This window comes from Gopherus flavomarginatus, chromosome 2 (genome assembly GCF_025201925.1).
Source record: "Gopherus flavomarginatus isolate rGopFla2 chromosome 2, rGopFla2.mat.asm, whole genome shotgun sequence".
Taxonomy (NCBI): domain Eukaryota; kingdom Metazoa; phylum Chordata; order Testudines; family Testudinidae; genus Gopherus; species Gopherus flavomarginatus.
The window spans coordinates 167,635,657-167,646,693 of NC_066618.1; positions in this window are offsets into that span (position 1 = coordinate 167,635,657).

An 11,037-nucleotide genomic window follows, 5' to 3' on the forward strand; every position below is an offset into this window, starting at 1 on the left:
ACTCTGCAAAGCATGACGTGAGTCTGGCATGGAGCAGAGGTGGGTAGGAATAAGGTTATGGTAGGATTATTGCCGTTTCAGCATTCAGTACTATTCTCTATCCTAAGGATAACATTTTTCCAGTGACCGATCTGCATTGGGAGAAGTATTTCCTGCATTGAGCAGAATATATTTTCAGCTTCCTGGTTATCACTTAGGAAATAGGCACGTGAAGGTGCATGTCCACAGTTAGTGCCTTTCTTGCACACCCATTGCCGGAGATAATCTTTCCGGACCACACTATGGGCTCTCAGTAGGCAATGGGAATAGGCAGCTGTGGGCACCCAAGATATCTTTCCAAGAAATCACCTCCTTCCACAACACAAAGGACTGCAGCAGGACACATGGAGAAACCACATAAATGTATCATTTGTACTCACTCCCACAGTCAAACCCAGCCTATTATGCCAGGCAGACTTCCACTCCATGTGGTGAGGCACCGGGACATTGTTAGTGTTGGGCTCCTTTGAAGGACCAGCATGCAGGAGTACAAGCAGGCCCCAAAGGGTCTACAGTGCAGCAATTTTCCGCATCTCCACTATGAAGGAGAGACCCGTGGCCCCAATGACTCTAGCAACACGCAGCACACACTGGCTGCTCCTGCAAATGGCCTTTCCCATCTGTGCCCTGGCTTTCCCTAACCTCCATGCTAATGAGATGATGTGACAAGTATCTTCTCCTCGTTACTGACACGAGTGGCTACTAGGCTGTGCACATTCATGCCAAGAAGTGCAGCTATCTGGCAAGCTCTGAGCAGGCCCCTCTGTGCAGCAAAGGACCGATGTCCCTGCACTGCTTGGAGAAGCCAAATTCATCACTCTGAATGTATGGTTAGGAGACAGGCCCAAGCCTCCTAATGGTGCCCGTGGTCTCTGGCACGTCCTGCACATAAACTTCAGGGATGTAACAGACTCTGCTTTCCTAATGAAGACAACATTCTTGTGGCATTCGGCTCATCCAGAAGAGATTCCACTTTTCCTTGAGAAGGCTCTTGGAACAAGATACTCATTTTCCAAGCATTGGGTGGGTCTTGTTGTGAAGCAGGCTTCCCTGGCAGGTTGATTTACATGGCCCAGCTCACGGATCTATGGGCTGTGGCTTTGCCTCTGGAATCCCTTTGCTGCGGATTCTCTGAAACCAACATGTGCGTCTGCTTTGTAACACATGCAAGAGCTCTGACAGCAATGGTTACTCAGCCACAGAGACAGCGGACTTACCCCTGCCCTTTTCAAGATGTACATTCCAGCTTGAGTTGGACATCCAAGGCTAATCAAGAAGGAACAGGTTAGCAAGCCTCTTACTTTCTCAAATGGAGCTCAGTGAAAAAAATAATGAGGAAATATTAATGGGTCACAATCTATGATAATCAGCGCCTTACAAAACAGAGGAGAGAGAGAGAGAGAGAGAGAGAGAGATTGATTAAATCTACTTGCTGGTGATACAAGAATAGTTCTTCCATTTGATCTAATGAAGGTCTCTCCATACAGCTGGCCCTAGGAAGGTGCATATCCAGTGCAGCTATCTGTGAGATACTTGGCTTCCCAGTTCCCAAATGTAGCAGAAGTACCAGAAACCCTAGCTCAGGTGTCAATGGTTTCTAAACTCCACCACCAACTTGGACTGGAGTTTGGCTTTAGCATATGTGTCCTTCTCAGGAGTATTCGACACAGCACAGCAGTGGGTTAGAAGCAGCCAATACAAGACAAGAAGTGGTGGTCCTTTGGAACACAGCATCTTGAGTTTGGGTTAGAAAATGACCTCTTGGGATCTGGTGTGAGATGGAGTCTTTGGAAGAGATCCAGCACTCCCTTAAGGAAAGGTCACTTCTCTTCCTTCCAAGCTCATCTCCAACACAGACTGTCTCCTTAGTGATACAGACCTGGGATTCCTCTTACTCTCTCAGATAGCACAGTCCGCTTCCCTCACTGACAGAATAACGAGCACCTCAACTGCATTTCTGTCTGCAGGCAACAGGAAGGAGCCTCATTATTACTTGTTAGTTGTTCCCTGCTGTGGATGTAATGTTCCACTTGTTGGGTTTATTGCGGCATTTTTATTGCCCCAGGAGCAAGGACGCCTGTTTGCAGACAGAGAAAAGCTGACAAATAAAACACTGCACAAAATGCCTGACACCAAAATGACGACCCTGGGCCAAGCTACTTGCAAACTGATAAAAAATCCATGCAAAGGGCCAAAGCCCCAGCACACCGTGCATAGGACTAACAGACGTCATGGGGGCGTCTCACACAGAGCATTTCTGTTCATTCATAGAGTTGGCTTTCCCCTTTCATTCATCACCTTCCCTACAGCTCAGAGGGTTCGCAGCCCTTGTTCTCGTGGCTTTGCTAATGCTGTCCTCTCAAATTCACTCATCCCGCAAATCCTTCATTGCCAAAAGAGCCACTTCGTTGTCAAATGGCTACTGGCTCCATGTGCCCGTTCCATCTGTGCCCGTGAGCCTTCACACAGTGCATGGGCGGCCAACCAACTGGAGCTTGAGAAGGAGACAGAATTTACCAATGTACGTTGCCAAAGAGCTGCACTAACATGTCAGCAACCCTGCATCAGCTCCCACCCCCTGGCTCCCAGCACCTCCCATGCACCAGCAGCCCTGCAGGTCAGCACGTCCTCCTCCCTCCCCATCAGCTGTTCCGTGGCATGCAGGAGGCTCTGAGGAGGAACAAGGGCACTGCAGGCTCAGGGGAGGGGGCAGAAAGGGGTGGAGTGGGGGCAGGGCCTGTGGCAGAGCCAGGGGTTGAGCAGTGAGCACCCCCAGCACATTGAAAAGTTGGCGCCTGTAGCTCCAGCCCCGAAGTCGGTGCCTATTCAAGGAGCCGCATATTAACTTCTGAAGAGCCGCATGTGGCTCCGGAGTCCCAGGTTGGCCACCCCTGACCCAGTGTATTGCTCCTCAGTTGTTATAAAGGGCTGAAACTCTTGCTAACCCAAAGGAGCCAGGGCTCCCCTGCTTACTGTTCTCTATCTCCTCAGTGCCCTATGGGGCTCTCTCTCCCTATTCCCCAGTGCAAATGTCCCACTGTTCAAACAGTGTGTGAGTATGGGGGGGTGGGAGGCTGCCTCTTTGCAGGATTGTCTCTCCCCCCGCCCCCCGGCACAGACAGCCCTTCCACCAGCACAAAAACAAACACACAATCAGACCCTGATCCGCAGCATTTATAAAACGTTATTTCTTCAGGGCACTCGCTGCCTTGCCCTCACAGCTGCTCTGCTGGCAGGGACATTCACCAGGGGCCTTTCTTGCCCATCTGTTGTCACATGACACAGACAAGTGGGTTGGGCTGCTTTGCAAAGCTCACATTTAAAAAAAGAAAAGAAACTTGCCCCCAAGTATTTCAGCCTCCAGCGACCTCCCTGTGGATGATCTCTCCATGGAAAGGGAGACTGTAGCACTTAAACACCGACTGATTCTTTGAGCGCATGCTTAGGGGCATTTGAAGTCACCTGCTTAAAGTTAAAGCACTTTCTTGAATTAGAACCTCAGTTTCCCACCCATCCACTCACCCCTTCTGAAAAATGAGGGTAATAATCTTGTCCTCCAGGGGGCATGGTGACGACGAGATCATGTCTCCAAAGCAATTTAAATGTCAGAAGTGCGATACAGGTGCTCCTTATTATGATGCTGTGACGAACTGGGAATGTTCTTAATGTTTTCTCTGAATATTGTTTTGGTGCCTCAGTGTCCCCATGGCAGTTCTTAAGTATCTGGCAGAGCAAAGGGCCAGTGCACCTAAATGCCTGACACTCTGTCTCCTAGCAACTGATGGACTGGGCCCCTCCTCTCTAAAGGTGCCAACTGAAGGTATTGGAGACAAAGAGATCAGGTGACCTCCTGGCCCGGGAAAGGAGCTGAGCAGAAAGGAGGGGCTGGAGGGGGTTGTTAGTCTGGAGCTGGCGGGGGTCGAGGAGTGAAGTGCAGACGTGGGGGGTCTGGTTCACTGCCCCCCAGAATGGATCCAGCCAAGGGGTCCGGTTCGCTGTATCTACAAGCTCTGTTTTAGACCCTGTTCCTGTCATCGAATAAACCTCTGTTTTACTGGCTGGCTGAGTCACATCTGACTGCAAAGTGGGGGTGCAGGACCCTGTGGCTTCCCCAGGACCCCGCTGGGGCAGGCTCGCTGTGGGAAGCGCACGGAGGGGCAGAGGATGCTGAATGCTCCAAGGAGAGACCCAGGAGGTGAAGACGTGTGAGCTTCTTGCCCTGAACAAGTCTGCTCCAAGGGAGAGGAGGCTCCCCAAAGTCCTGACTGGCTTGGTGAGGAGCAGTTCCAGAGCATCGCCCGGTGACTCCGTGACAGATGCTAAATATATTAGTAAACTGTTGACCTCCAAAGCAAAGCACCACGTGACACAAGCACTGCACCCCAATACCTATACAGCCACCAGATCTTTGTTTCAGGAAAGAAGTGTTCATTTGGTTTTCATAGTTTAACACTCCATTAATGTTTCCTAATAGGGCCACTGCTTAACCAGCAAACTACAGTAGCCCAGATCAGAAACCTATGTCTTCCTGGCTACCACTTCTCTGTTACTCATTAGGATAGAGACTCCTCTTCTCAGCACTTCCTGCGTACCTTGTTCAGCACTGCTCAGTGCTCTGGAAGCTAGAGTCTTGACACGGGGTCTTTGGTTGTACAAGCAACCAAATGATTTTTGTCCCTGCAGCCCCCTGTATTTCTGATTAGCTGAGGTTTGGCTGACTTTCAGTGCATGCTAACTGTGCTGCTGGTGCACATGTGTGTGATGAAACGTGGCAAGCTATAGCATTTACAAGTGTTGTCACTGAACTCTGCTGTCTGCATCTCTAATGTAAGCACCAGGAGATTGGGGCAGATCATGGTTGCTTGCTCAGTCACCCCAGGGCTCAGAGCACTCCCCATTTTAGGAAAGGAACCCCAGTGAGGAGCTAACCAAATACACTCTTGCTGCTTTGTTCTTTTTCCTTATCTAGGGAGGGATGGCAGCAGGATATGCAGTGTGGCATGAAACCCCATGAAGGGCTGTTTCCTCCTTTTGGTAGGTTGCAGGTAACCTTTTCTTTAAGGAGGTTTATGAAGAGGCTGCAAGTTTCTCAGTCAGGCCGAAGTGCTGCAATCCCTTCCCCGCTGTCATTTTGGGAGAGTTGAAAAGGGAAGAGGAACATTTGTCAAAATGTTCACAAAATGACTGCAGAATTGACAGGTGTGTGGAATCACAAGGAATTCCAGATAACAACAATGCTCCTGCTTTGGGGAGATCACCTCATAAATACCTTGGCATGTCCTTCCCCTGCCCCCCACCGGCTCCCCTCACAATGTATCCCAACAGCGAGCATGTCCCTCTCCCCTGGGACAGGCGGTGCACTTGCACTGGGGAAGAAGCTCTGATCATTGCTAGCGGGCTGCCCATAGCAGCTCGGGTGACTTAATATTGCACCATTATCACTACAGCACAATGCCAAGGGAGAATTTCAGTCATTCGCAAAGTGACAGCAATGTGAAGTTACTGATTTGCTGCTATGCGAAGGGTTAAGCAATGCAGCCAGTTTAGAATACTCTGAACAGTGCTCCAAGCACTGACACTTCTCTTTTTCGGTCCTAGGTCAGCTGCATTATGGCAATTTTTCCAAGGTCATCAAATCACCAGTGAATTTAATCACTGCACATCTACAGACTTCCAATGGCACTAAATGAAATCAGAAATCCATGGAAGTTGTGCAGTGCTGCCCCATGGAAATTAACCATCTGGCTGCGGTGCTCAATTTAGATGCCTGGGGTTCCACACCAGCATGTGTCTATGGTGGAAATATAGAATCATAAAATATCAGGGTTGGAAGGGACCTCAGGAGGCATCTAGTCCAACCCCCGCTCAAAGCAGGACCAACTTCCAACTAAATCATCCCAGCCAGGGCTTTGTCAAGCCTGACCTTAAAAACCTCCAAGGAAGGAGATTCCACCACCTCCGTAGGTAATCCATTTCAGTGCTTCACCACCCTCCTAGTGAAATAGTGTTTCCTAATATCCAACCTAAACCTCCCCCACTGCAACTTGAGACCATTACTCCTTGTTCTGTCATCTGCTACCACTGAAAACAGTCTAGATCCATCTTCTTTGGAACCCCCTTTCAGGTTGTTGAAAGCAGCTATCAAATCCCCCCTCATTCTTCTCTTCTGCAGACTAAATAATCCCAGCTCTCTCAGCCTCTCCTCATAAGTCATGTGCTCTAGCCCCCTGATCATTTTTTGTTGCCCTTCGCTGGACTCTTTCCAATTTTTCCACATCCTTCTTGTAATGTGGGGCCCAAAACTGGACACAGTACTCCAGATGAGGCCTCACCAATGCCAAATAGAGGGGAATGATCACGTCCCTCAATCTGCTGGCAATGCTCCTACTTTACAGCCCAAAATGCCGTTAGCCTTCTTGGCAACAAGGGCACACTGTTGACTCATATCCAGCTTCTTGTCCACAGTAACCCCTACGTCCTTTTCTGCAGAACTGCTGCCTAGCCATTTGGTCCCTAGTCTGTAGCGTTGCATGAGATTCTTCCGTCCTAAGTGCAGGACTCTGCACTTGTCCTTGTTGAACTTCATCAGATTTCTTTTGGCTCAATCCTCTAATTTGTCTAGGTCCCTCTGTATCCTATCCCTACCCTCCAGCGTATCTACCACTCCTCTCAGTTTAGTGTCATCTGCAAACTTGCTGAGGGTGCAGTCCACACCATCCTCCAGATCATTAATGAAGATATTCAACAAAACCAGCCCCAGGACCGACCCTTGGGGCACTCCGCTTGATACCGGCTGCCAAATGGACATGGAGCCATTGATCACTACCCGTTGGGCCCGACGATCTAGTCAGCTTTCTATCCACTTTATAGTCCATTCATCCAACCCATACTTCTTTAACTTGCTGGCAAGTTACTGTGGGGGACCGTAACAAAAGTTTTGCTAAACTCAAAGAATAACACGTCCACTGCTTTCCCCTCATCCACAGAGCCAGTTATCTCATCATAAAAGGCAATTAGGTTAGTCAGGCATGACTTGCCCTTGGTGAATCCATGCTGACTGTTTCTGATCACTTTCCTCTTCTCAAAATGCTTCAAAATTGATTCCTTGAGGACCTCCTCCATGATTTTACAGGGACTGAGGTGAGGCTGACCAGCCTGTAGTTCCCCGGATCCTCCTCCTTCCCTTTTTTAAAGATGGGCACTACATTAGCCTTTTTCCAGTCATCCGGGACCTCCCAAGATTGCCACAAGTTTTCAAAGATAATAGCCAATTGCTCTGCAATCACATCCACCAACTCCTTTAGAACCCTCAGATGCAGCGCATCTGGTCCCATGGACTTGTGCTCGTCCAGCTTTTCTAAATAGTCCTGAACCACTTATTTCTCCACAGAGGGCTGGTCACCTCCTCCCCATACTGTGCTGCCCAGTACAGTAGTCTGGGAGCTGACCTTGTTTGTGAAGACAGGGGCAAAAAAAGCATTGAGTGCATTAGCTTTTGCCACATTCTCTGTCACTAGGTTGCTTCAGTGGGTCAGTAAGGGGCCCACTCTTTCCCTGGCCTCCTTCTTGTTGCTAACACACCTGTAGAAACCCTTCTTGTTACTCTTAACATCCCTTGCTAGCTGCAACTCCAAGTGTGATTTGGCCTTCCTGATTTCACTCCTGCATGCCTGAGCAATATTTTTATACTCCTCCCTGGTCATTTGTCCAATCTTCCGCTTCTTGTAAGCTTCTTTTGTGTGTTTAAGATCAGCAAGGATTTCACTGTTAAGCCAAGCTGGTCGCCTGCCATATTTACTATTCTTTCTACACATTGGGATGGTTTGTTCCTGCAACCTCAACAAGGATTTTTTAAAATACAGCCAGCTCTCCTGGACTCCTTTCCCCCTCATATTAGCCTCCCAGGGGATCCTGCCCATCAGTTTTCTAAGGGAGTCAAAGTCTGCTTTTCTGAAGTCCAAGGTCCGTATTCTGCTGCTCTCCTTTCTTCCTTGTGTCAGGATCCTGTGCTTATGTGTTATTCAGAATCTCCTGACTGGTGTGATTCCGTCTCCACCGGCTCTTTCCTTCCCTCCAGCATTTATGGGCAGTTTTTCTTCACTGTTTTTTAACTAGACAGTCTTTTATCATGCCTGATGATTTGAGACACTCTCTCTGCCCCACTCCCTAGCGTTTGAGCCAAACGTTCTCTGTTCCCCTACTGAGAATGAAGGCCCCTGCTGTTCACACCTGTGACAGAGCCAGAGCGCAGGAAGATTCATGAGCTATCATAGGGGTTGCGTTTGAATCACTGAGACCCATGAGTGATGAGGACTCTAATGTAGACGCCACTTCTCTAACTAAGTGCAGATGGGCACTTCTCAGCCCTTATCTCAGCACTCGGGCAGAGCCTTAGAGGCCAGGGTGAAAGCTGTCAGTGCTGATGAACCCTCATCTTTAATCCCAGGGGGATGAGCTGAAGCAAGCAGGGCTTTTGGGGCTCAGGAGAAGGGCAAGCAGCTCTGCTGCCCCTGGAGCGGCTGCAGACAAGTCATGCAATTACAGCACCAGGCTAGAAGCGTAAAGGTATTGGAGCCTGCACTGTGGATTCCCAGGGATGTGCCAGGTGCTACAAAATAGAAATAGTTTCAGTGTGAAATAATATGAACCGCTGCAGAGAAGCCAACTCGGTCATCCCCCAGGGCAAGAGTCCTTCGGCTCGTAGCCAGAGCAGGTCTGAAGACTGAGTAATCTATCCTTCCACCCCCTGTAATAACGCTGCTTGGAGGGAGCTGGGACTGGAGCACCAGTTCTGGGGCAGGGCTCAGACACATCATTCCAGAGCATGCAAGGGCCAAGGTTTCTCTGGATGCTAAGGAAAAATGTTCATGTTCCCAGTATGCAGATCTTAGGGCTGGTGAGGTCTAGAAAGAAAGAGGCAGGCCCCCGCCCCATCCTTCCCATCCCACCCAAGGCAGAATCACAGTCCTTCCTGCACTCTTTCACACCCTACACCCCTGTCCATTCCTGACTTTCTCTTCCTGTCCGTGCTGCAAGTTCCGCTGGTTATAGGCCCCCTGAGAGCAGGGTCAAGGACGATAGCTCTGCTATAGCTCCTTGTCCTGCAAACTATTTGCTGACTTCCCCAGCAGCTGTCTGTCCTGGCAGGGTCCCAAAAAGACCCAGTGGCTGGCTGGCAGGCGGGTGCTTTGCACTCCCCAGGAGAAGAAACCTTCCCCTTGATTCGTCCTCTCTTTCCAGTCCCCATATTTCCAAGCAAGGGTCAAGGCAGAATGCAAATTGCCAGCGATGTCGAAAATTTACTGAGGGCTGGAAGAGAACTTTTATCTAGTGCAAAAGGAAACGTCGTTTGTTTATAACTCCGCTACAGACTGAAGGCCAGAAACTCAATTAAGAGATGAGACGCAGCAGAAGGAATGCTGGAGGAAACACAAAATTAAACATGATTGGGGAGGCTCTTTATTATGTGCAATAATTCATACCTAGAAGATCCACATGGCGGGGAGCTCCCGAGCTTGAAAGACCTCTCTTCCCATCGCTTAGCTGCTACTACCCACATATAAATCAACACTGGCTTCCCAGTCAGGACAGTGCAAACTGTCTCTGCTCCAGCTCCATGCAGCTGCTGAGGAATGTAAGGGGGTATAAGGCCTGAAGCTGAGTTTCCCGTTAAAAAAGCGGTGCCCTTGACCTTTAAAATGGGAACAGACTCCGGCCTGTGGCGATGAGTGCTATGTGGCACAGGATCTATTGCTCCACCAGTCCTTCTCCCTTCAGGTCTCACTTGCGGCATTCTGCTGGGACTCGGTTTGCCAAGGGCTGAAAGTCGAAGTAAAGTCACTTTCACAGTGCCCCCAGGGACTTGCCCAACACCTGAGATTGCACCATCAGAAGGCATTACAGCTCCTGGCTTGCCCTGCCTGGCTACGCTTCACCAAGTCTCTTGATTGCTTCATGCTCAAGAGAAATTAAGTACTTGATGGTGTTTCTCTTTAAAATGCCCAGTCTCGACCCCTTTGTGTTACAGCTAACCAGTCAGTCATCCCACAGCAAGGCTCTGCAAAGAAGTGATACACTCTCACCACCACCAGGCAAGCTGATCTCCAGAAACCAGCTCCCAACTCCCGCTGCAGCATCTGAAAGTCAACCAGCTTCCCTCTTTCTGTACTAGTCTGTGTTGAATCCTTTGTGGCTAGAAGATCCTGCCATATCCACATGGCCAGCCAAGAAGCTGCACCCAGAGAGGCTGAGTCCAGTACAGTGAGATTTGCAGCCCAGAGAAATGACTTGTTTTGAACCCAAATCACCTGCAGTGTAGCAAGCGGGTCCTGATCCAGATGTGTTTATGCTCACAGTGGGTGCAATCCACCCCAGTGCAGAGGGGCCGGCACAAGGAGCCTAAGCACCATTTTAGTCCCACTGGAGGCTTATTTTCAGCCGTCACACAGTTAATGTTTTCTAGACGAAGTCCCACAGGAAGTTCAATCCATTTCCAGTTAATATAATTTCTTTCTAAACATGGACTCTTTGGGGCTCCTGCAGTGCGTGTAGCCGGCTAATTTAGATTCCTGTTCAGCAAAGAACTTAAGCTCATGCGTAATGTTCAGCCTATATTTGAGTCTCATTGATTTCAGTGGGATGCAAGCATGTGCTTAAGTGCTTTGCAGAGAACCAGAACCTTAAAGACAATTGGCTTAACTCCCTGGGAACGTGGACATGGGCAGAAATTGCCCAGACTAAGCAAATTGTACCAATGCAGCAGGCATGGTCACTTTTCATTTGCACTATGTGATTGAATTGAGAGAAGGTCAACAAAAATCTCCATGATGATTGTACACCAGAGCTCTCAAGACTCATCGGAGTATATAAATGATGCAAAACAAGGAGACTATATCACAAACCCAACATATTCCTGTCCCTCAAATTACTCCATTGTCCACCTGTGAACAATAAAAGGAAAGCTGTCTTCCAGCACAATAAGGCGTTAATTTAAACTGA